The following is a 26,131-nucleotide window of genomic DNA, read 5'->3' as shown; positions in this document are numbered from 1 at the left end:
CTCCCAGGAGGTGGGTGAAAAGCCTCACATGTAGCAGGTGGTCATTACTTCTCCCTAGCAAGGTCTTACGCCCCTCTTTCATACCTGAGATAATTGACGGTGAGGACACCTGATTTTAACTTTTCCTTTCTTATTTGGGGCATGGCAGTTTACCTCTTTTCTCTAAAGTAAATATTACACAAACCGGCAGCAATTCTCCTAATACAGAATAAGATATAAAGCCTGAGGAACAAATCATCCATTGGTTTTCGCCACTTATTAGAAAATTATCTCATGGGGGACACCTGGCTGGCTCAGTTGGAAGAGTGTGCGTGACTCTTGATCTCAGGGCTGTGAGTTCGAGCTCCACACTGGGTGTAGAGATTACTTAATACGTAAAACTTAACAAAAGAGGCTAAAAAAAAAATTCCCCAAAACAAAAAACAAAGCAAACAACAAAAAAATTATCTCTTGGAAGTGAAACAGCCCCAAGCCTGGCGATTTTACGCTCTTCATGTGTTGCTTTTAAAGCTCATCTTTGTCCAGATGAAGAAAAGATTCTTTTTTTTTTTTTATGTTTATTTACTCCTTTATTTAGGCTACGCACTGAGCGGAGCCCAACGAGGGGCTCAATCTCATGATTGTGAGATCAAGACCTGAGCTGAAATCAAGAATTGGGCACTTAACCGATTGAGCCACGCAGGCGCCTGGGTAAAGGATTCTTACTTGGCCTAGCATCTTAGCCTGCCCCTCAGAAATCTCCAAGGGCTTCCGCACACTGGTGTTTTGGGTTTTGTTTTCTCATAAGTGATATATATCATTCTAGAATTTGCTTTTTAAATCCAATAACATAGCTTGGAGATCATTTTATGATATAGAGCTACTCATTTTGTTAAATAGACAATGGATGTACATAGGGTTTTTAGCCATTCTCCTGTTCATGAACACTCCCCCGCCCAAAACATTTCATTATAACAAATGGTGTTGTATAAACATTTCATACCTCCCTGTGCATGTGGGAGTGTGTCTTCAGAATAAATACTGGGCATTGGAATCGCTGAGTCATAGGGTATGAATATTTTTCTCTTTAATAGATACTGGCAAGTTGCCCTCCAAAGTGGCTCTACCAACTCACACACCCACCAGCAGTGGAATGAGAACACGTATTTCCTCATATCCTGCCAAATTTCATATTAGCAAACCATTTCTGACAATCTAATTGGGGGAAAATGCTGTCTCATTGTTGTCTCCGTGTATGTTCTTTTGATTGCCAGTGAGGTCAAATGTCTTCCACAATTATTGGCCGCTTGTATCTCCTCTTTTGTGATGTCTTTATCCTTGTGACGCCACCAGTGTTCTAAAGTCCACTCTTGGCTCTTCTCTACAAAATCCTCTGCTTTGTGACCCAACCTTCAGGGCCTCTGCCAATCCCGTGGATCCCTTCAGATGTTCGCCATCTCCCTAGGAGCTGAGAGAAGCCACCTGGTGGCAGGGGAAGTCATTCTTGTCCCCCCACCTTAACAAGCCTCAGGATACTTCAGATCTGCTCAAAGGTGGTATTTCTTAGCTCAGGTATTTCTAAGCTGAATGTTGGGACTTGGCTGACCTTTATTTAGACTCCTCTGTTTCAGCACCAGATGCCTTCCTAAGATCTATACTGACCTCGAGCCCAGACTGAAGGACTCCTTGGTGCATGTTGACTCTTTTTAAGTTGAGATAAAATTAAACATTTTAATCATTTTATAACGGGGTGCCTGGATGACTCAGTCGGTTAAGTGTCCAACTCTTGATTTTTGTTTCAGGTCATGATCTCACAGTTGTGGGGTTGAGCCTGGTGTCAGGCTCCGTGCTGGGTGTGAAGCCTGCTTAAGATTCTATCTCTCTCTCTGTCTCAAAAAAAAAAAAAAAAAAAAAAAAAAAAAAAGTTCAACCATTTTATATGTGCAATTCAGTTGTGTTTAGGATTTTCACAAAGTTGGGCAAATAGCACCACTATCTAATTCGAGAACATTCCCATCTCTCCTAAAAGAAACCCCATATTCATTAACAGTTAGTCCCACTTGTTCCTTCCCCTCTCTGCCCTCCTCCACCCCCCCAAACCATTTTCTGTGTCTATAGATTTGCCTATTCTCACCATTTCATGTAAATGGAGTCATATAATATGGGGTCATTTTTATGTGGCTTCTTTCACTTTAGCATCATATCTTCAAATTTTATCTATGTTGTAGCATGTAACATCAGTACTCATTCCTTTTTATGGCTGAATAATATTCCATTGATGGATATACCACATTTTGTCTATCCATTTATCAGTTGGTGGACATTTGGGTTTTTTCTACTTTTTGACTATTATGAGTAATGCTGCTATCAACATTCATGTTGACACAAGTACAACATGTACAAGTTTTGTGTGAAGATATGTTGGGTATATACCTATGATTGGAATTGCTGGGTCATATAGTAACTCTATGTTTAACTTCTTAAGGAACTGACAAACTAACTGTTTTCCATAGCAACGGAACCATTCTGCATTCTTATCGATGGTATATGAAGATTTTCGTTTCTCTACATGCTTACCAACACATGTTAATTTCCATTAAAAAATTAGAGCTACCCCATTTAGAATGAAGGGGTATCTCATAGTTTTGATATGCATATCCCTAAGACTAATGGTACTTAGCATTTTTTCATGTGCTTACGGACCATTTGTACATCTTCTTTGAGAAATGTCTATTCCTTTGTTCATGTTTAAATTGGATTATTTGTTGAGTTGTAAGAGATTCTTTATATACTCTGGATACTAGACCCTTATTTGATATATGATTTGCAAATGTCTTCTCCATTTGATGGATTATTTTTTCACTTTCTTGGTAGTATCCTTGATACATAAAAGTTTTTAACTTTGATAAAGTCCAATTTCTTGTGTTGGCATTTTTTTCTTATGATTTTGGTGTCATATGAAATTGTTGTCTAATCCAAGGTCAAGCAGATTTATATCTGTTTCTTTCTAACATTTTTATGGTTTTAGCTCTTACATTTATTTTTTTGATTGATTTTGAGTTATTTTTTTGTATGCACTTTGAGGTAGGGGTCTGACTTCATTCTTTTGCCTGTGGATATACATTGTCCCAGCACTATTTGTTGAAAAGGCATTTCTGTTCACATTGAATAGTCTTGGCATCTTTGTTAAAATCAATTGGCTATAGATACATGGGTTGACTTCTTGAATTGATTCTATTGATCTATATGTCTGTCTTTATGTCAGTACCACACTGTTTTAACTACTGTAGCTTTGTAGTAATTTTTGAAATCAGAAAGTGTGAGTCCTCTGACTTCTTTTTCAAGATAATTTTGGTAATTTGGTGTTTCTTGCATTTCCATACGAATTTTAGGATTAGCTTGTGCCTATTTCTGCAAAACAAGGCAGTTGAAATTTTTATAGGGGTTGGATTGGATCTGTACATTAATTTGGGGGAGTATTGTCATCCTAATACTAATAAGTCTTCTAATCCATGAACACAAGGTATCTTTTCTTTTATTTAGGTCTCTTTTACTGTCTCTCAACATTTCGTAGTTTTCAGTGTACAAGCCTTACACTTTCTCTGTTAAGTTTATTCCTAAGTATTTTATTCTTTTTCGTGCTTTTCTAAATGAAATTTTTGTCTTAGTTTCATTTTCTAATTGTTCATTGCTCATGAAGCATGTTGGCTTTTGAGAGAGGCAGTGGTTTTCCCCACAGAGTTGGAAAGGGATGCCTTGTGCCGTAGGCGTGTTGCTATCACACCCTGTGGGCCATTGCTTGGGCTTACTTGGAACTTATCTGAAGTCACAGATGGAGAGTTTGATTCAGTGATGCAAAAGGGAAATATATCTGACTCATCTTCCCCATACCCCCTCTGCTTCTGAAGGCTTCCTCAACTGGGAGAGGAAGAGAGTGGGTTGGTGGCCAGGGCTTCCCCTTCTCTTACAGCTGCTTCTCCTGACCCTCTTCACCTTCATGGTTTTAAGGGCACCGCTGAAGTTATTCCTGAAGAGCAAGGGCTGTGACAACCTTCTCTCTCACCTGCAAATTGGGCCAGAATCTTTCCTCCTTTGGTGAGCATCTTGTCCATAGAGGAATGTTAAGGATGATAGGCACAGGCAGAGTCCTGGAGGTTGGGAGGGGATGGGTCAGAGGAATCTAGGGAGGGGGTATAAGGATCAACCAGATGGTAAAAATTTGACAAGTGGAGGACCAGTCAAGGTAGATCTGTGCTGCCTAGGCTATGTCCAAGGCCATTTCTCTTCTCGATCACTTGTTAGCTGGGCCAGTGACTCAAGTTGTGAGTCTGTTTCCACTGTAACATGAGGATGCTGATGCTTGCCTCACAGGGTAGATGTGAGCGGTCAAGTGTGGTAACATGGGGACACACCCTGCCGAGGGCTTGACACAGAAGGTGTTAGTAAATACTTCTGGGAGTAGGAGGTGATCATCAAACTCTTTTCCTTCTAGGGGTTAGGGCAATGTGAGAGCTCAGGATTCCTGAAGTGTCACAGAGCTAATAATGGAAGGGAAAGGGTGGAGAAATCCTTCAGGAAGAGGTATAAGGAAGGCCTATGGGACAAATTTCTCCTTTACTAGAGCTCAGAGTTAGCAATGGGAGCTTTAGGATGGGCAATGTGGAGGATTCTGGGGCTGAGAAGACCCCATTACATTTCATGCCATAGAAATGGGACAGGCTGGCTAGGGACAGTTGCAAGAAGTAAGATGTCGCAAGTTTATATGTTTTATATTTGAGAGCATAGAAAAATAGGCTATGCATAGTTACTAGAATTTTAAACAAATATTAGTTTATTAAAGTAATCAATGTCAAAATCTAATTTTCTTATGCTTTTTAAGTTTGAATTACAATTTTTATTATTCTATTTTGAATCTAAATAAATTTGAAAATCTTACTTATTGCTTTTCTTTAATTGCAGCCTATAGATTTTGTTTGATTATTTATAATATAGTAAAACAAAGACAACGATCTTCACTTTTGGGAGCACGTTTTTTTAAAAAAAATTTTTTTTTTTAACGTTTATTTATTTTTGAGACAGGGAGAGACAGCATGAACAGGGGAGGGTCAGAGAGAGAGGGAGACACAGAATCCGAAACAGGCTCCAGGCTCTGAGCTGTCAGCACAGAGCCCGACGCGGGGCTCGAACTCACGGACTGTGAGATCATGACCTGAGCCGAAGTCGGACGCCCAACCGACTGAGCCACCCAGGCGCCCCATGGGAGCACGTTTTTATTGTGGTAAAGTACACATAACAAAATTCACCATCTTAACCATTAAGTATACAGTTCAGTGGTATTAAATACATTTACATTGTTGTGCAACTATTACCATCTATTATCATCTTTATAACCTTTTTCATCTTTTAAAACTGTAACTCTATATCCATTAAACAAAAGCTCTCCATTCTCCCTTACTCCCAACCCTTGGCAACCACCATTCTACTTTTTGTCTTTATAATTTTGTCTATTCTAAGTACCTCATGTAAGTGGAATCATACAGTATTTGTCTTTTTGTGACCATATGACTTTCAGTATATTTTTCTTTTATTACCTATGCCTTTGATGTCATATCTAAGAAATCATTGCCAAACCAGTGTTGTGAAGCTTTCTTCCTGTGTTTTCTTTGACGATTTTTATTGTTTTAGGTCTTACATGTAGGTCCTTGATCCATTTTGAGTTAACAGGTGAGGGTCTAACTTTGTTCTTTTGCATGTGGGCATCCAGTTTTCCCTGCACCGTTTGTAGAAAAGACTGTTCTCTCCCCATTGAATGGTCTTGGCACCCTTGTCAAAATCATTTGAAAAAAAAAAAACGTATGTACAAAGGTTTATTTCTGAGCTGTCTATTCTGTTCCATTGGTCTATGTTTGTCTTTATGTCAATACCACACTGTTTTGATTACTTTAGCTTTGTAGTAAGTTTTGAAATCAGCAAGTGTGAGTTCTCCAGTTTGTTCTTTTTCAAGATTGTTTTTGCTATTTGGGTCTCGAGATTTCATATGTATTTTAGTGTAGGTTTTCCTATTTCTGCAAAAAATATCATTGGGATTTTGATAGGGATTCCATTGAATCTATAGATCACCTTGTGTAATATTGATATTTTAACAATATTAAGTCATCCAATCCACAAACATGGAATGTGTTTTCGTTTATTTATGTCTTTAATTTCTTTCAGCAATGTTTTGTAGTTTTTATTGTACAAGTCTTTTACCTCCTTGGTTAAGTTAATTCCTTAGTATTTTATTCTTTTTGAAGCTATTGTAAATTAAATAGGTTTTGTAACTTGGTTTTTTAGATTGGTCATCATTTGTGCATAGAAATGCAAGTGGTTTTTGTGTGTTGACTTTGTATCCTGCTACTTTACTGAGTTCATTAGTTTTAACAACTTTGTGTGTATGTAATTTTTAGGGTTGTCTACATATAAGATCATGTCATCTGCAAACAAAGATGATTTTACTTCTTTTTTCCAATTTGGATACTGTTTATTTCTTTTTCTTGCCTAATTGCTCTGGCTAAAACTTCCAGTACTGTGTGGAATATAAGTGGTGAAAGTGGCATTCTTTAGGTAATTTCTTATTGTAGAGGACAAACTTTGAGTCACCATTGAGTATGGTATTTTTGTGGGCTTTTCATATATGGACTTTATTACATTGAGGTAGTTCCTTTCTATTCTTTTTTTTGGGGGGGGGTATTTTTATCATGAAAATGTGTTGATTTTTGTCAAATGTTTCTTCTGTATTAATTGAGATGATCATGTGTCTTTTTTCCCTCTTCATTCTGTTGATGTGTGGCATATTACATTGACTGATTTTCATATGTTGAATCAACTTTGCATTCTAGGAATAAATCTCACCTAGAAGATTATGGTGTATCTGAAGATTAAGATTGGTGTATGGTGTATCTGAAGATTAAGAAGATTAAGGTGTATACACCTTATGGTGTATCACCTAGAAGATTATGGTGTATGGTAAGATTATATCATGGTGTATAATCCTTTTTGTTAAAGTTTATTTATTCATTTATTTTGAGAGAGAGAGAGAGAAAGAGAAAGACAGAGGGAAGGAGAGAGAGAATCCCAATCAGGCTCTCTGCTGTCAGTGCAGACCCTTACATGGGGTTTGACCTCATAAACTGTGAGATCATGACCTGAGCCTAAATCAAGAGTTGGATGTTCAGCCAACTGAGCCACCCAGGTGCCCTTATAATCCTTTTAATATACTGAATTTTATTTGCTAGCATTTTGTTGAGAATTTTTTTTTTTTGCATCAATGTTCATAAGGGATATTGGTCTGTAGTTATCTTTTCTTGTAATGTCTTTGGCTTTGGTGTCTGGGTAATATTGGCCTCATCGAATGAGTTAAGAAGTGTTTCCTCATTAGGGCACCTGGCTGGCTCAGTCAGTAGAGCATGTGACTCTGGATCTTGGAGTTGTGAGTTCCAGCCCTACATTGGGTGTAGAGATTACACCCAAAATAAATCTTAAAAAAATAAAATCTTAAAAAAAAACCAAAAAACAAGTCGTCTTCCCTCCTCTTAAATTAAAAAAAAAAATTGAGAAAGATTGGTATTAATTCTTCTTTAAATGTTTGGTAAAATTAATCAGTGAAGTCACCAGGTTCAGGGCTTTTCTTTATTGGGAGATTTTTTTTTAAGATTTTATTTTCAAGCAATCTCTACACCGAATGTGGGGCTTGAACTCACAACCCCAAGATCAAGAGTTGCACACTCTACCAACTAAGCCAGCCTGGTGCCCTGTTGGGAGATTTTTGACTACAGATTCAATCTTCTTACTAGTTATAGGTCTATTCAGATATTCTAGTTTTGGATATGTCTTGCGTTTCTAAGAATTTGTTCCTTTCATCTAGGTAATCCAACTTGTTAGTGTACAATTGTTCATAGTACTCTCTTTTTTTTTTTAATTTTTTTTTTAACGTTTATTTATTTTTGAGACAGAGAGAGACAGAGCATGAACGGGGGATGGGCAGAGAGAGAGGGAGACACAGAATCGGAAGCAGGCTCCAGGCTCTGAGCCATCAGCCCAGAGCCCGACGTGGGGCTCGAACTCACGGACCGTGAGATTGTGACCTGAGCTGAAGTCGGACGCTTAACCGACTGAGCCACCCAGGCGCCCCCATAGTACTCTCTTATAAGCCTTTTTCCCCTGTCAAATAGGTAGTAATGCTCCACTTTCATTTCTGATTTTAGTAGTTGAGTTTTCTGTCTTTTTCTTGTAGTCCATCTAACTAAATGTTTGTCAATTTTGTTGGTCTTTTTGAAAAAACCAAGTTTTGGTTTCATTGATTTTCTCTATTGTTTTTCTATTTCCTATTTAGTTTATCTCTGCTCTAATCTTTGTTATTTCCTCCCTTTTGCTAGCTTTGGGTTTAGTTTGTTCTTTTTTTTTTTTTTTTTTTAAGTTTATTTACTTATTTTGAGAGAAAGAAAGAGACAGAGAGAACAGGGGAGGGGCAGAGAGAGAATCTCAAGCAGGTTCCACACTGTCAGCACAAACCGTGAGATCATGATCTGAGCCGAAATCAAGAGTTGGACGCTTAACTGACTGAGCCATCCAGGTGCCCCTGTTCCCCTTTTTCTAGTTACTTAAGTTGTAAAGTTGGGTTGTTGATTTCAGATTTTTCTTATTTTCTTATTTAAAAAAATTTTAAATGTTTTATTTTATTTTTTGAGAGACAGAGTGTGAGCAAGGGAGGGGCAGAGAGAGAGGGAGACAGAATCTGAAGCAGGTTCAAAGCTCTGAGCTGTCAGCACAGAGCCCAATGTGGGGCTCGAACCTGCAAATGCAAGATCATGACCTGAGCCAAAGTCGGATGCTCAACTGACTGAGCCACTCAGGCACCCCATCTTATTTTCTTTTTAATGTGAGGATTTACAGCTATAAATTTACCCCATAGTACCACATTCATTGCATCCCCCAAGTTTTGGTATGAACCTTTTGGCTAGAACCACCATCTTCTGGTAATTTGCCAGAATGACCAAAACAAAGAGAAAGAGGAGGCACCTGCTATACGTTCTCTAGGCCTTTTAGAAAACAGAGTTGTTCCTTTGGCCATAAGCATGTGAATCTACAAGAAAGGTGATATTGTAGACATCAAGGGAACGGGTACTATTCAAAAGGGAATGCCCCACGGATGTTACCATGGCAAACTGGAAGAGTCTACAATGTTGCCCAGCATGCTGTTGGCATTGTTGTGAACAAACATGCTAAGGGTGTGATTCTTGCCATGAGAATTTTAATCTACGTGTTGAGCTTAAATATTAAGCACTCTAAGAGCTGAGATAGCTTCCTGAAGCATGTGAAGGAAAATGATTAGAAAAGGAAGGAAGTCAAAGAGAAACGTACTTGGGTTCAACTGAAGTACCAGCCTGCTCCACCCAGAGAAGCACACTTAGCTGCTGGAACCCATTACCTATGAATTCATGGCATGATATATATCTATATCTATATCTATCTATCTATCTATCTATCTATCTATCTATCTATCTATATATAGATAGATATCATCTAGACTCTAAAAATGTTTCTCTTAATTGAGTAGAAGTGTGATATTCCTTCTCCTAAAGAAAAATTTAAATCAACACACACACACACACACACACACACACACACACACCAAAAACCAAAGTTTTGGTATGTTGTGTTTTTTTTTTTTGAAGTTTACTTGTCTACTGAGAGAGAGAGAGAGAGAGAGAGAGAGAGAGAGAGAGAGAGAATGAGCAGGGGAGGGTCAGAGAGAGGGAGAGGGAGAGAGGGAGAGAATCCCAAGCAGGCTCTGCACTGTCAGCACAAAGCCTGATGTGGAGTCGTGAACCATGGGATCATGACCTGAGCCAAAACTAAGAGTCAGACGCTTAACCAACTGAGCCACCCAGCCGCCCCTGTTGTGTTTTTATTTGCGTTTGTGTCTAAGTATTTTCTAATTGCACTCGTGATTTCTTTTTTGATCTATTTGTTGTTTAATGGTGTATTGCTTAATTTCCATAATTTTGTGAATTTTTCAGTTTTCCTTTTGTTATTAATTTCTAACTTCATCTCATTATAGTCAGAAAAGATAATTTGTATGATATCTACCTTTTAAAATCTATTGAGACTGGGGCACCTGGGTGACTCAGTTCGTTGAGCATCCGACTTCAGCTCAGGTCATGATCTCACAGTCTGTGAGTTTGAGCCCCACGTCAGGCTCTGTGCTGACAGCTCAGAGCCTGGAGCCTGCTTCGGATTCTGGGTATTCCTCTTTCTCTGCCCCTCCCCCACCTACACTCTGTCTCTGTCTCTGTCTCTGTCTCTCTCAAAAATAAATAAACATTAAAAAAATTTTTAAAAATCTATTGAGACTTAATGCGTAACCTAATATATGGTCTATCCTGGAGAATACTCCATGTACACTTGAGAAGAATGTGTATGCTATTGTTATTGGGTAGGGTGTTCTATACATATCTGTTAGTTCTAGTTGGTTTATTGTGTTGTGTAAATCTCTGCTTCCTTACTCTCTGGTTGTTCTACCCATTACTGTCAGTGGGATTTTGAAGTCTCCAACTATCATTGTAGAACGGTCTATTTCTCCCTTCAGTTCTGTCAGTTTTTGCTTCTTATATTTTGATCGTCTGTCATTAGGTGTATAAATGTTTATAATTGTCATATCTTCTTGAAATATTGAACTTTTTATTAATATATATTAAACTTTGTCTTTTGTAACCTTTTTTTGGCTAAAAGTCTGTTTTGTCTGATGTTAGCATAGCCATTCTTGTTCTCTTTTGGTTACTTATTTGCATGAAATATCTTTTTCCATTCTTTCACTTTCAATCTGTTTGTGTGTTTGGATCTCAAGTGATTCTGTTATAGACAACATTGAGTAGGATCATGTATTTTCATCCATTCTGCCAATCTCTGTCTTTTCATTGGAGACTTTAATCCATTTACTTTTAAAGTAATTACTCATAAGGAGGGGTTTCTTTTGTCATTGCCCTATATGCTTTCTATATGCCTTATAGCTTTTTTGTACCTTATTTCCTGAATTTTTCTTTTTTTGTGCTTAGTTGATTAAAAAAAATTTTTTTTTAATGTTCATTTATTTCCAAGAGAGAGAGACAGACAGAGCACAGTGGGGAGAGGAGCAGAGAGAGAGGGAGACACAGAATCAGAAGCAGGCTCCGGGATCTGAGCTGTCAGCAAAGATCCTGATGCAGGGCTTGAACCCACAAACCACAAGATCATGACCTGAGCCAAAGTCGGACGCTTAACCAACTGAGCCACCCGTGCGCCCATATGCTTAGTTGATTTTTATACAGTGAAATATTTAGTGAAATGATGAAATACTGTGGTGAAATGAAGCTTGTATTTAACATCCTAAAGATATAACACTTTGGTTTGAACTTATACCATTTTAAATAGCACACAAAAACTCTACTCCTTTACAGCTCATCTCCGTCCCCTTTCAGTTGTTGTTGTCACTTTTTATACATTGTGTACCCCAAAACATAAACTAATCTTTATTTTAAGTTTATTTATTTATTTTGGGGCTCGGACTCATGAGCCATAGTCAGATGCTTAACCGACTAAGCCACCCAGGTGCCCCTAAACTAGTAATTTTTTTAACTGCATTAGTTTCTTATATTATGAAGAAAACAATATTTATTTATTTATTTATTTATTTATTTATTTATTTATTTATGTTTTCATTTATTTTTGAGACAGAGACAGAGCATGAGCAGGGGAGGGGCAGAGAGAGAGGGAGACACAGAATCTGAAGCAGGCTCCAGGCTCTGAGATGTCAGCACAGAGCCTGATGCGGGGCTCAAACTCATGGACTGTGAGATCATGACCTGAGCTGAAGTCAGATGCTTAACCGACTGAGCCACCCAGGTGCCCCTAGAAAACAATATTTAAAGTCACAAACCAGAAGTTAAAGTAATACTAGCCTTTCCACTAATAGTTGCTTTTTTCTTTAAATGTATTGATCTCTTAAATTAAAACAAAAAGTGAAGCTATGGACCACTCTTATAATACTAACTTTTATAATTGCCCATGTATTTACCCTTATTGAGATCTTCATTTCTCTACACAGCTTTGAGTTTCTGTCTAGTGTCCTTTCATTTCACCTTGCTGGACTCCCTGTCTTTCAGGGCAGGTCTAGTGGTCATGAAGCCCCTCAGCTTTTGTTTACCTAGGAATGTCTTAATTTCTCTCTTACTTTTGAAGGATAGTTTTGTTGGATATAGTATTCTTTGTTGATTTTTTTTTTCTTTTAGTACTTTGAAGGTATTGGCCCATTGCCTTCTGGCCTCCAAAGTTTCTGATGAGAAATCTGCTGATAATTTCATTGAGCACCCCCTTTATGGGATGATTTGCTTCTCTCTCACTGCTTTCAAGATTCTTTTTGTTTTTGCTTTTTAAAAGTCTGATTATATGTGTCCTGGTATGGGTCTCTTTGAATTTATCTTACTTGGAGTTCACTGAGCTTCTTGGATGCTGATATTTATGTCTTTCATCAAATTTGGGAAGTTTTCAGCCATTATTTCCTTAAATATTCTTTCTTCCCCTTTCTCTCTCCCCCTTGGCCTTCTGGACCGCTTTGATGCATATGTTGATCCTCTTGTTGTTGTCCTACAGGACATCATTTTTTCCCCCTATTCCTCAGACCTGATAATTTCTATTGCTTTATCTTCAAGTTCATGGATTCTTTTTTCTGCCTACTCAGATCTGCCTTTGAATCCCTCTAGTGACATTTTCATTTCAGTTATTGTACTTTTCAGCTCCAGAATTTCTTCATGGTTTCTTTTCAAGTTTTCTATCTCTTTGTTGAAATTTCCATTTTATTCAACACTATGTTTTCTTGACTTTCTCCACATCTTCCATTAGTTCTTTGAGCATTTTATCTTCCATTATGTCTTTTTCAAAGATATTTTCTGTTGATCAATTTTTTTGGAATGGGCTATACTTTGCTGTGTCTTTATATGTCTTGTGATTTTTTTTTGGTTGAACATTGGACATATGAATCTAATAATGTGGTTAACTCTAGAAATCAGATTCTCTCCTTTCCTCAGGGTCTTTTTTTTTTATTGTTGTTGTTAGCTTTCTCTGCACTGAGTATCAGCCTGAGATATAAACTTAAAGTTTTCTCAGATCTTTTCTGAGCCTTTCCCTGGGCATACATTGTCACTTTCCAGTTTTCCCCAAATATGCAGTTGTTTTTAAATGTGCTAGTTGTTAGTGTCTGGCTCCTGAAAGGGGAAAAAAGTGAAAAATTAAGGCAGGAAGGGCACTAGCCTTTTAAGTCCCCTTGACAAAATTTCATCCACAGAGGGAGCACCTTGCAACAACTGGGGGAGTTGCACAAACAGAGCCTCCTGCCTCTTTATCTGCACCTCTCTGACCAGAAGCAGCAGTTAGCTATCAGAGCATAGATTGCTGATATTTATAAGATGGTGTCTTTTTTGCCTGGCCCAGCTCTCCCAAGCTGTGTGCAACCTGCTCCAAGAACATGTGCACAGCTACCTGTCATGTGGCTGGGGACAGGGAATGGATAGTTGCTACTGTGATAGTAGCTGAAATTGACCAAAATTAACCATAATTTACCATCCAAGTCTTTCCCTGGAAGTTGAAGGCCTTCAACAGATTCCAAAACAGCTACATGAGACAGATTCTGCCAGTGCAGATGTTGTCTAGGAGAGGAGCCAGGTTTCTGGTGCTTCCTATGCTACCATCTCCCTAGAATCCCTCCAATAATCTTCACTTTTTTAACATTAACATTTGATTAACTTAAACTGAACAGTCTAAATTCCATGAACAATTTCACTTACAACTATAGCCCACTGAATGTTTTAAACATATCTAAATCTCAAATATCTGGTTTTCTTTTTGAGTGCTTAGATGCATGACTGGATAAGCGTATTGACCCTACAAGAAAAAACTTCCTAAATACTTAAATGGTTTTTGTAAGTCTAATAAATGTTTAGGCATAGTGAATCATAAGTTCCCTCAAACATGGTAATTCTGTTTATAGTAACGCCTTTTACATGCTTGAACTTAGAATCACTAATCGAAAATCAGTACACGTTTTTTTTTATTTCAGATTTTTATTATCACTTACAAATTGTATTTTCTCCTCTGATTCTTTCCATTTATTTGTTTGTTTGTTTTTTATTTATTTATTTTGAAGTATAATTGACATACAACATTATTAGGTATTTCAGGTGTACAACATAGGATTCAACCTTTGTATATATTATGGAATGATCACTTCAATAAATCTCCTTACCATCTGTCGCCATACAAAATTAATACAATATTATTCATTATATTTCTTATGTTTTACATCATGTCCCAATGACTTAGTTTAAAACTGAAAGTTTGTACTTCTTGGCCCCCTTCACCCATTTTGTTCTCCCCCCCAACCCTCTCCCCACTGGCCACCACCCATCTGTTCTCTGTAACAATGAGTCTGGGTTTTGTTTTGTTCTGTTAGTTTTGTTTTTTAGATTCTACATATCAATTCCACGTTTTTAATAAAATAATGAGGCTAATCTTATAACACTACTATGTTAAATTCTTTTAAGCATTACCAAAGCTTTAAAAAATTTTTTTTAAATGTTTTTATTTATTTTTGAGACAGAGAGAGACAGAGCATGAGCAGGGGAGGGGCAGAGAAAGAGGGAGACATAGAATCGGAAGCAGGCTCCAGGCTCTGAGCTGTCAGCACAGAGCCTGATGCGGGGCTCGAACTCACAGACTGTGAGATCATGACCTGAGCCGAGGTTGGACGCTCAACCGACTGAGCCACCCAGGTGCCCCAAGCATTACCAAAGCTTTAAATACAAAATATACATAGATTTTTCCCAATGATTCAAACTTATTTGAAACTTAGCATGAGTTTGATTTGCTGCATCACTTTTGATTTTTAAGAAAATTTTTTTTAATGTTTATTTTTGAGAGAGAGAGAGAGAGAGACAGAACATGAGTTACGGAGGGGCAGAGAGAGAGGGAGACACAGAATCCAAAGCAGGCTCCAGGCTCTCAGCTGTCAGCACAGAGCCCGACGTGGGGTTCGAACTCTCGAGCTGTGAGATGGTGACCTGAGCCAAAGTCCACTGCCCAACCGACTGAGCCACCCAGGAGCCCCACTTTTGATTTGTATCAGTGAAGGTTTGTACTGAGAAGAAAAACCACTATGGGTGACATGGAATAAGGAACTGGTGACGGATCTATGGATGTCTGTTACCTCTGCATCTGTGGTGGGCCTGAAATCGTCACAGGTCAGTGGGGAAGAAATACTGGATGTGAAGTTGGGGAGGGCAAGGGCCAAGTGGAATCTGTATCTGTCCCTCACCACCCCAACCCTGATGGTCTGGGATGTCTGCACAGGGACCTGGTGATGCATACATGGAGTTAGAACCTGAAGGAAGTTAGATGGAAGAGATCTGACAGGAGCTGGAGGCCCTGTGGGACTGGCTGCTACCCATGCCCACAAAGTGAACCAGAAGAGTAGCAACGAGATACATAAGCTGCAGCAGTCCTAGCACTCCAAGCTGACCTTTACAGCATCATGGCTGCTGCTTCAATTCTGCCTTTCTGCCTTTCCGACCTCATGCACGGTTGTCTTGTGGCCAATTCTAACCTTGAGTCATCCAAAAAATATGGCTTCATCATAGCTAAGCTGACATAGCACAAAGCCACCTTGTTAGTTCCAAACCTTCTTGGAGTTCAAAGGACATCTCTCCACTTAAGGCAGCAGTTTTCCTATCTCCCGTGGATGATGTATGACCATGATCTGTGATTACTATCTCAAGATGGCTAAAGTTGTCTATTTGCCAGAGACTTGAGGTTAGGATGCCAGACCTAGGGCTTGCAAACGATCTAGGTGAGTCTTCTCGACTTAAATGTTTTCAACTCCATTTATAAATGTAATATTTTTGATTTTGTCTAAGCTCATACTCTTCGGATGGGCTTAGATTTGCTTCCTGTCTTCTGTATCCAAACTGCACCCTCACTAGAGTACATGGCAGTGTGGGATCCCCACTCAAGCTGCAGCTACTCTTGGTAACTCTTCCCTTTGGCCTAAGTAAATATTGATCCTTTCCTTATTCTTGTCTGAGTGGGTCACTACTATAGAGATGTTTGAATGACATCCCATCTGCATAACCTACAGGGCTGGGTTCATAACCTGGAAATCATACTAAGGACTTCAAGCACTGGGTTCGGATCCTTCGGAGCCCCAGGAGTGACTCCAGGCAGGACATGGAGAGCAGAAGTGTGTGCACTATGTATATCCAGGACCAGGATCTTCATCGGGGTCACCTCTAGGGAAGGGACTGAAGTCAGCAAGAACCACACACAGACTTTGCATTAAAAAGAACAACAAGGTCCCCTGCAAGACATTGGGTGTGGGTAGAAGGGCTTTGTGGACCAACTGTATAACCAGGAGCTCAAGTTTTGGCTCAGTGCCTGGGGAACTGCTCTTGAGTCCTACTGAGCCGAGAAAAGATGCTTGTTGCCCCATCTGTCTGGGCTTTGAGTGCCACCTTGTGGTGGAATAGTGATTCTGATCTTCAGAGGGTCCCATGCCCTCACAGGAACCCAATCTTCTGGCCCCAAGGCCATTACTATTAAAACACAAGGGCGGAGGTGTCAGTCATTTGACATCTCCCCCAAAGCTTTTCTGTGTCTGCGGTGCAGGCTGGGTTTCAGTGAGTCCTAGGGATTTGGGGAAGCCCCTAAGTGAAGTCAACTGATAAGAGGGGAGGGACTTAGTTCCAAAGACTCCAGTCTGTAGTTGTTAAGGATTCTGTCTTTAATAAAATTCCAAAGAATGTGCCAGAGTATTATGTGATCTTAAAAGCCCCTGTACTTTCCAGCCTATTTTAGCCCAGGCTGCAGACCAGTGGCTCTTAGCTCTTTTGGGGTCAAGGGGGCTCCTCTGAGGATCTGAAGAAAGAGGTGGATCTTCCTTCAGAAAATGCACAAGCATACAATATTGTGAATAGAATTTCAGGGAGTTAGTGAACCCTTTGGGATCCAGGAATGCCTACGGTTTGTAAAACCTCTACTCTAGACGGCTGCCTCTGTTAGTATTTCAGAGGCTTTATGCCCTCAAATGATGTGCTGTCCTTCAGAGATTAACAATGTCCACGTAAGGACGAGACATCTGGAGACAGAGAAAGGACATGGTAAAATTTCTTCTCACAAGAGAAGTAACATCATTAGCTTCAAGATGTATAAGGAGCTGTCTTGTGTTGAGAAACAGATGTTCCTTTTGTGAAAATGTCTGAGAAAGACAAGTGACGGAAATAGATGATTTACATAATGAGGTAAAAGGCAAACCACTTTCTGGAAGGGTTTCCTAAGGCAATTCTTTTTTTTTTTTTCCTTCTAATGTTTATTTAATTATTTTGAGAGGCTCCTGGGTGGCTCAGTCAGTTGTGTCCAACTTCGACTCAGGTCATTATCTCCCAGTTCAGGGTTCAAGTCCTGCGTCGGGCTCTGTGGTGACAGCCCAGGGCCAGGAGCCCGCTTCAGATTCTGTGTCTCCCTCTCTCCCTGCTCTTCCCCTACTCTCTTCCTCTCTCTCTCAAAAAGAAATAAACATTAAGAAATTAATTATTTTGAGAGAGAGACAGAGAGAGAGACAGAGAGAGAGAGAGAGAGAGAGAGGGACCACGTAGGGGAGGGGCAGAGAGAAAGGGAGAGAGAGAATCCTAAGCAGGCTCCACACTGTCAGCACGGAGCCCCACTTGGGATTTGAACTCACGAACCATGAGATCGTGACCTGAGCCAACATCAAGAGGGGGATGCTTAACTGACTGAGCCACACAGGTGCCCTGGAAAAGAGGATTTTAGAGTTGGCAGGAACTTCAGGCATCTGTTATTCTGATCCCTTTATTCTCAGACAAGCAACATGAGGACCAGAGATATAAAATGTCATTCATTCATTTATTCATTCATTCAAGCTTATTAATCACTTCCTGTGTGTCAGGAATTGGACTTTGCATGAGGAATAAAAGAGGAAAAACACTGAGGATAATCTACTGGGTTAGAGAGGTATATAGGTAAATGGCCATAATCCAATAAGATTAATCATTTTAATGGAGGCTATTCAAAAAGCAGAGGAAGCTTACCAAAACAACAACAACAACAACAACAACAACAACAACAACAACAAATCCAATACATCTGCTACAGTAAGATGACTTTACAGAGGAGGTAGCATTTGAATTTACAACTCGATGGATGAATGGAGGTTTGCTAGGTGGCCTAGCTGTGTTTGTTCCAAGCTTCAGCAATGGTATCCAGGTTGGTCAATGCAATATGGTGCCAGGCCAAGGGAGGAGGGAGGCCTAAAATCCAGCCTGCACTCCACTGAGAGGAAGAGACGTCTTTTTTTATTTTGCACAAAGGCACAGTATGGGCCTCCAGTTCTGCGATGCAGGCGAAGGCATAGAAATGTAGAAGAGCGGGGCGCCTGGGTGGCGCAGTCGGTTAAGCGTCCGACTTCAGCCAGGTCACGATCTCGCGGTCCGTGAGTTCGAGCCCCGCGTCAGGCTCTGGGCTGATGGCTCGGAGCCTGGAGCCTGTTTCCGATTCTGTGTCTCCCTCTCTCTCTGACCCTCCCCTGTTCATGCTCTGTCTCTCTCTGTCCCAAAAATAAAAATTTAAAAAAAAAAAAAAAAAAAAAAAAAAAAAGAAATGTAGAAGAGCAGGCGTGTCTTGAGAACGATTAGTTCTGCGAAGCATTGGCTCAGCATTGCTAGTGTAAAAGTATAGAGTGAGAGGTGATGAGACCTGACAGGTAACGAGGGCTTTGTCCAGGACCATAGCTTGGAGTAGGACCGCTGGGAATGAGACCTGGGCGTCTTCCTTCCAGACCATTGACCTTTCTGCAGCACCAAATTGTCTCTGCTTAGACTGTGAGCTCTGGGCTGGGTGCTGGTGAACACACAGTGAGGAAGACACACAGGCCTTGACTGCGGGGTTTGCAATCCGGGAAGAGGGCAAGATCTTCGAAGAATAGGAACAGTGAAATGTGATAAGGAGCAAACAGGAGAAGAAGGAGCACAGGACACAGACTCAGGACCCAGAAGCGCTTTGCCTCAGGCCACAGACCAGGCCCTGAGGAGGATTCAAGGTCAGGGCTGTCTGACTTCAAAGCCTTAAAAATGCCCACGCTCTTTAACTCAGCAACTCCAGTGCTAGGAATCTATCCTAAGGAGACAAATGAAGATGTGTTCAACATATAAGGATGTTCTGTGAAAATTTTTTTATAACAACAAAACATTAACAAAAGGACAAAATCTAAATGTCCAACAATAAGAGATTGGGTAAGTGTATTGTATTAAAAACGATAGACTATCAGGGCCCCTGGGTGGCTCAGTCGGTTGAGTGTCCAACTCTTGATTTCAGCTCAGGTCATGATCCCAGGGTCATGGGATCAAGTGTTGCATTGGGCTCACACTGAGCATGGAGACTGCTTAGGATTCTCTCTTTCTCCCTTTCTACCCTTCTCCCCTCTTCATGTGCGCTCTTTCTCTGTAATTAAAATATTAATAATAATAAGTAATAGAATATAAAATAGCTATTAAAATTATGTTTTAAAAACTATATTAATAAGGAAAACGGCTCAGTACTTTATTGAATGAAATGAGCAGATTTAGCTACATACTGCATGATATTGTTTTTATAAAGAGACTGAGGAATTTATACCTGGTAGGGCAGAGTAGTGATTAACTTAAAGAGATGTGATGATGGGTGACTTTTATTTTATATATATTTTGCTAACCTGAATCTTCCGAGTTTTTCCTAAAATGAATATGTCTCACTTATGCAACAACAACACATAAAGTTATAACAGAGTATTTTACAAAGAGTTTCGATCTCCTCCCTGGTAAGATGGGGGTATCTGTTAGGATTAGATACGATAAAGCATTTAACATTCAGCACAGGGCTTGGCATACAGTTATGCGTCATTAAATGTTAACCACTACAGCATTAACTACCACTGCTACTCAAATTACTAGTCCTGTTATGGCAATAGAACTACCCCCACACCAAGACTATCACTACAACTACTGCTGCTGGTTCTGATTCAGGGCCAGGACTTGAAAGGACTGGCTGGAGCTGTGATTTTGGTTTTCAGGACACAGTCCAAGTAAGAGGCTTTGCTTCAGTAGCAAATTTGGGATGCGAGGCAGAGTCAGAGACTAGAAAATGAAGTAGAGACTCAGTTCTCAGTCCAGCTCCCGGCCTTGGTGATGTCAAGTTCAGTGCCAGAGTGCTGGGTTGGAGCTGCAGGTGTGCTAGGTGAAGGCCTGGGCGTGGGAGGAGGGGCTGCAGAGGCTGGGGGCTCCTTGGAGAGCCTCACTGAGCCTATGATTGTCATGAAGGCCCAGTCATGCTTGCCTTTGTCCGTACTGCTTGAACACACAGCAACTGAGAATCCTGCTCTCTCATGAGCCCACCCGGTAGAGCTCTTGCCTACGAAAACAGATCCCCTTTGATACTTTGTACCACTTCCCCCCAAGCTGTTACCCAGCTAGGGGTTCTCTTTCCAAAGCCAGGCCTTATCCAATCTTAGCACTGCTTCCCAAGTCTGCAACGGTTGGTGGTGGTCTCTGGACCATGTTCCTCTTCCAAAATTGTCTCCCACTATGAAGTATCAGACTGCCCCACAGCATCTTAGCCTATGCCAGCTGAATCCAACCACTTCTGGCTATTTAATTGATTTGTTAGCAGTAGGATCCCTACAACTTAATGCCCCAACGATGATGATTATGCATTCTTTGTCTTTGATAGCATTTTCTTTCTTTTTTTCAATGTTTATTTATTTTTCAGATATATATAGAGAGAGACAAAGTATGAGTGGGAGAGGGGCAGAGAGAGAGAGAGAGAGGGATACACAGAATCGGAAGCAGGATCCAGGCTCTGAGCTATCAGCACAGAGCCCCACGTGGGGCTCGAACCCACGAATCGTGAGATCATGATCTGAGCCGAAGTCGAATGCTTATCCAACTGAGCCACCCTGGTGCCACTTTGATAGCATTTTCTGAGAACACATGCAGTGTGGCAGGATGCAGAGGCATCTGAAAAGAGCTTGATTTTTTGTTTGTTTTAAAGAAGTTGACGCTTATTTTGAGGTGTAATGCATGTGCAATAAAACACATAACTATTAAGTGTGCAGTTTGATGAATCTTGACAATTACATACACACATATTATACCATTCTAATCAAGTTATGGAATATTTCCATTGCCCTGGGAAGTTTTTGTGTGCCCGTTTCCAGCGTGCCTCCCCCACCCCATGAAATACAACCATTGTTCTAATTTTTATCACCATAGATTAGTTTCGCTGTTTCTAGAATTTCATGTAAACGGAATTGTTATTTTTGTTTAACTTCTTTTTTTAAATATATATTTTTTAATTTTTTAATTTACTTTGAGACAGAGAGAGAGACAGCAAGTGAGCAGGGGAGGGGCAGAGAGAGAGAGGGAGAACGAGAATCCCAAGCAGGCTCCTCGCTCTCAGCACAGAGCCTGATGTGGGGCTCCAACTCACGAATAGTGAGTTCATGACCTGAGCTGAAACCACCAGTCGGACGCTTAATCGACTGAGCCACCCAGGCGCCCCTTGTCTTAACTTCTTTTGCCCAACATGACGTTTCTGAGATTCGTCCCGTGTTGCTGCCTATACCCATTTCTTTTTGTTAAGTGTATTCTACCATGTGAGTATATGACAATTTATCCGTTCACTTGTTGGTGGAAATGTGGGTTGTTTTCAGTTTTTGGCTAATCGTGTCGAAGCTCCTGCGAACATTCCTGTCAAAGTGTTTGGGACACATGTTATTATTTTTCTTAAATAAATACTTAGGAGTGGAATTGCTTGGCCATAGGGTAGGTGTATAGTTAGCCTTCTAAGAGACTCCCAGAGAGTTTGCCAAAGTAGTTGTAACATTTCAGACTTGCACCAGTGATTTATGAGCTTTCCAGTTCTTCTATGCTAGGGTTTGTGGTTGTCAGCCTTTACGATTTTAGCCAGGCTGTTTTATTAACCATGTGTTTTTATTTATTTTTAGCCATGTGTTTTTCATTTTTTTATTTTTTAACATTGATTGAGAGAGAAAGAGAGTGGGGGAGGGACAGACACAAACATACACACACACACACACACACACACACACACTCACAGAATCCGAAGCAGGCTCGTCTTTGAACTGTCAGCACAAAGCCTGATGTGGGCTTGAACCCACGAACTGTGAGACCATGACCTGAGCTGAAGTGGGATGCTTAATGGACTGAGCCACCCATGGCTCCCCTAGCCATGTGTTTCATTAATGCAGCACTGCCCTTAGACAGAAGCAAGGCTGTCCAGGGTCCCCATCTCAGGGGGCCCTGTGCTTTGGATTGCCTTTCTCATGAATTTTAAGTCCCCCTCCTGTGCCTTGGACCAGTGAGCCTGGCAGTGCCATCTTGGGGGGGGGGGGGCGGGGATGCCTCCAGACTAGACCTGGTCCTGTATGGATCCCTGCCACCAGAACAGTGCTGATACACTGGTTTAGAGTGACTGTCGAATTGGATATGTTCAGGCCTCTGGGATATTAATATGGCTCACTGCCAACCCTTGGGGCTTGAGTCTTTTGTGTGGGCCTGTGGGTAGTCTCTCCTCTGTTCACATTGCTACCATGGTGCTGCTTCCATTCTATAATGCTCAAAAGGGCAGAGGCATGGGCAGGCATCCTACCCTAGGTCACCCCCCACCCCCCGTACTCCAAGGAAAGTCAACCCAATCCCTCTGTAGGCTCTGAACTATGGGGTCCTCTCTTGCCTGCGGCCAATATGGACATGTGTGCTTTTGGCTCAGTCTTTTTTTTTTTTTTTTTTTAACAGTTTTGAGATATAATTCACTATCATACAGTTCACCTATTTGAACTGTGCGAGTCAATGGTGTTTAGCATATTCCCAGAGTTGTGCAACCATCACTATAATTTTAGAGCATTTTTGTCACCCCCCCCCCCAGAGAGACTGGGTGGCCATTAGCAGTCACTCCCTATTTTCCCCATCTCCCCAGCCCTAGGCAACCATTAATCTACTTTCTGTCTCTATGGCTTTGCCTATTGTGGGTATTTCATACAAATGGAGTCATATGATATGTAGTCCTTTGTGACTGGCTTCTCTGATTCAGTGTAATGCTTCTGAGGTTTATCCATGTTGTACCATACCATATATTAGTACTCCATTCCTTTTCATTGCCAAACAATGTCCCATTGTATGACTATACCACATAAAATTAAAAAAAAAAGTTTTTTGAGATATATTAATATACCATACAATTCACTTATTTGGCATGTATAATTCAGTAGGTTTTACTACATTCACAGTGTATACAACCATCACGGCAGTCAGTTTTAGAACATTTTCATTATTGCGCCCCCAAAAATGCCCACACTCCTTAACCATCTCCCCTCATTTTCCCTCAAACCCTCCCAGCCCTAAGCCATAGCCAGTCTACTTCCTGTTTCTATGGATTTGCTTACTCTCAATATTTCATATGCATGGAATCTTACAATATGTAGTCCTGTAACTGTAGTCCTCTTTGACTCAGCATCATGTTTTCTTGGTTTATTCATATCGTACTTCATTCTTTCGTATTGCTAAGTAATATTCCATTGCCTGGCTAAACCACATTTTATTTACTTATGTATCAGTTGATGGACATTTAGATTGCTTCATCTTTTGGGCTGTTATGAGTAATGCTGTTATCAACATTCGTGTCCAGTTGTACAACTTTTTTGTGCATGGACATATGTTTTTATTTCTCTTGGGTGTAGACCTAGAAGCAGGATTATTGGGTCATGTGGTAATTTTATGTTTAACCTTTTTAAGAGCTGTTAGACTGTTTTCCAGAGTAACTGCATTTTACATTCTCACTAGCAGTACACATGAACACTAGTTAGTATCTGCCTTTTTATTTAAAAAAAAAATTTTTTTTTAAGTTTATTTTTCAGACAGAGACACAGCATGAACGGGGGAGGGGCAGAGAGAGAGGGAAACACAGACTCTGAAGCCATCAGCCCAGAGCCTGACGCGGGGCTCGAACCCGCGGACCGCGAGATCATGACCTGAGCAAAGTCGGACGCTTAACCGACTGAGCCACCCAGGCGCCCCAGTATCTGCCTTTTTAAAAAACGTTTCATTTAAGTAATCTCTACAGCCCACATGGGGCTTGAACTCACAACCCTGAGATTAAAAGTCACAGGTTCTTCTGACAGAGCCAGCCAGGTACCCCTATTACCTGTCTTTTTAAAATTATAGCCATTCTAGCTGGTGGTATCTCACTGTGTTTTTTTTTTTTTTTTTTTTTAATGTTTATGTATTTTTGAGAAACAGAGAGACTGAGCAGGCGAGGGGCAGAGAGAGGGAGACACAGAATCCGAAGCAGGCTCCAGGCTCTGAGCTGTCAGCACAGAGCCCGACATGGGGCTTAGACTCACAGACCACGAGATCATCACCTGAGCTGAAGTCGGATGCCCAACTGACTGAGCCACCCAGGTGCCCCTCCTTTACCCATTTTTGAACTGGGTTGTTTACTTTTTTTTTTTTTTAATTGTGTCATAGGAATCCTTCATGTATTCTAAATACATAAAGATGTATGATAAAGATGTATCAGATGTATGATTTTCAAATGTACGCTCCCATTCTGTGCGTCGTCTTTTCACTTTCTTGATGGTGTCTTTTGAAGCACAAAGTTTTTAATCTGTTTTTATTTTTTTAAAGTTTTTAATTTTGATGAAGTCCAGTTTATGCTTTTTTCTTTTGTTACTTGTGGTTTTATTGTCATGTCTAAAAAAACCATTGCCTAATCAAAAGGGTTAAAATAGATTATACCCATATTCCTTCTCAGAGTTTTATAGTTTTATCTCTTGCATTTAGGTATTTTATCCAGTTTGAGTTAATTTAAAAAATATTTTTTAGCATTTATTTATTTTTGAGAGACAGAGAGAGACAGAGCACGAGCAGGGGAGGGGCAGAGAGGGAGACACAGAATCTGAAGCAGGCTCCGGCTCTGAGTGGTCAGAGCCTGCCCAATGCGGGGCTGAGGTCACATACCGTGAGATCATGACCTGAGCTGAAGTTGGAGGCTCAGCTGACTGAGCCACCCAGACACCCCACCCACTTTGAGTTAATTTTTATACACAGAGTGAGATGGGGTCAAACTCCATTCTTTTGCATGTAGATATCCAGGTGTCCCAGCACCATTTGTTGAAAAGACTATTTTTTTCCCATTTGAATTATTTTGGGACCCATGTCTGTCCTGTTAGTCTTAGACTATGCTTGATGAGGGATGGACAGTTCTCATGTGATTGGTTCCTTGGAGCATCACGCCGTAGTTTAGGAGTGAGCTAAGGATTTAAAAACATTTTTTAAATGTTTATTTATTTATTTTGAGAAAGAGAGGCAGAGAGAGAGGGAGAGAGAGAATCCCAAGCAGGCCCTGCATTGTCAGCGCAGAGCCCGATGTGGGTCTTGAACCCACGAACCATGAGATCATGACGTGAGCCGAAACCAAGAGTTGGATGGTTAACTGACTGAGCCACCCAGGCTCTTCAGTCAGCTAAGGATTTGAAGGAGCTTGCTGATTTGGGGGCTCTCTTCTTGTTCCTTCTTTTCTGAGATTGCCTTCAATTTCCAGCTCAACTGACGGTGCCAAAGTCAGACTCATTAACAAGAGTGCCAATTTCTCTTGAGCTCTATCCACCCACCTCCCCCATGCACATCATAAAAACCTCCAAAGTCAGATAAATATGGAACTCAGTATGTTTTCCTTTTTAAAAAAATTTTTTAAATGTTTATCTTTTTTTTGAGACAGAGACAGACAGAGCGTGAGCGGGAGAGGAGTAGAGAGAGAGAGGGAGACACAGAATCTGAAACAGTCTCCAGGCTCTGAGCTGTCAGCACAGAGCCTGACGTGGGGCTCGAACTCAGACTGCAAGATCATGACCTGAGCCGAAGTCGGACGCTCAACCGACGGAGCCACCCAGGTGCCCCTGTTTTCCTTTTTTTTAAGCGCTAAATCTCTTTCAGTTTCTATCCTTTTGGTCACTCTCTGACGTCTT

At 40.5% G+C, this 26,131-nt stretch overlaps 1 long non-coding RNA gene across 2 annotated transcripts; it reads left to right on the top strand.

Moving 5' to 3' along the window:
• Positions 1-1,345: 1,345 nt before the first annotated feature.
• LOC102964074 lies at positions 1,346-25,923 on the top strand. 2 transcript variants are annotated; one of them, XR_006219763.1, is made up of 3 exons: positions 1,346-1,532; positions 6,858-6,984; positions 25,885-25,923. It is a non-coding gene; the product is annotated as an uncharacterized LOC102964074 (long non-coding RNA). The 2 variants fall into 2 exon arrangements; XR_006219764.1 differs by lacking the exon at positions 1,346-1,532 and adding an exon at positions 3,663-4,074.
• Positions 25,924-26,131: the final 208 nt, after the last annotated feature.

The sequence above is a fragment of the Panthera tigris genome, chromosome B4, assembly GCF_018350195.1.
Source record: "Panthera tigris isolate Pti1 chromosome B4, P.tigris_Pti1_mat1.1, whole genome shotgun sequence".
Taxonomy (NCBI): domain Eukaryota; kingdom Metazoa; phylum Chordata; class Mammalia; order Carnivora; family Felidae; genus Panthera; species Panthera tigris.
The sequence above is the reverse complement of the archived record's forward strand: the minus strand, read 5'-3'. Positions and strand labels throughout refer to the sequence as shown.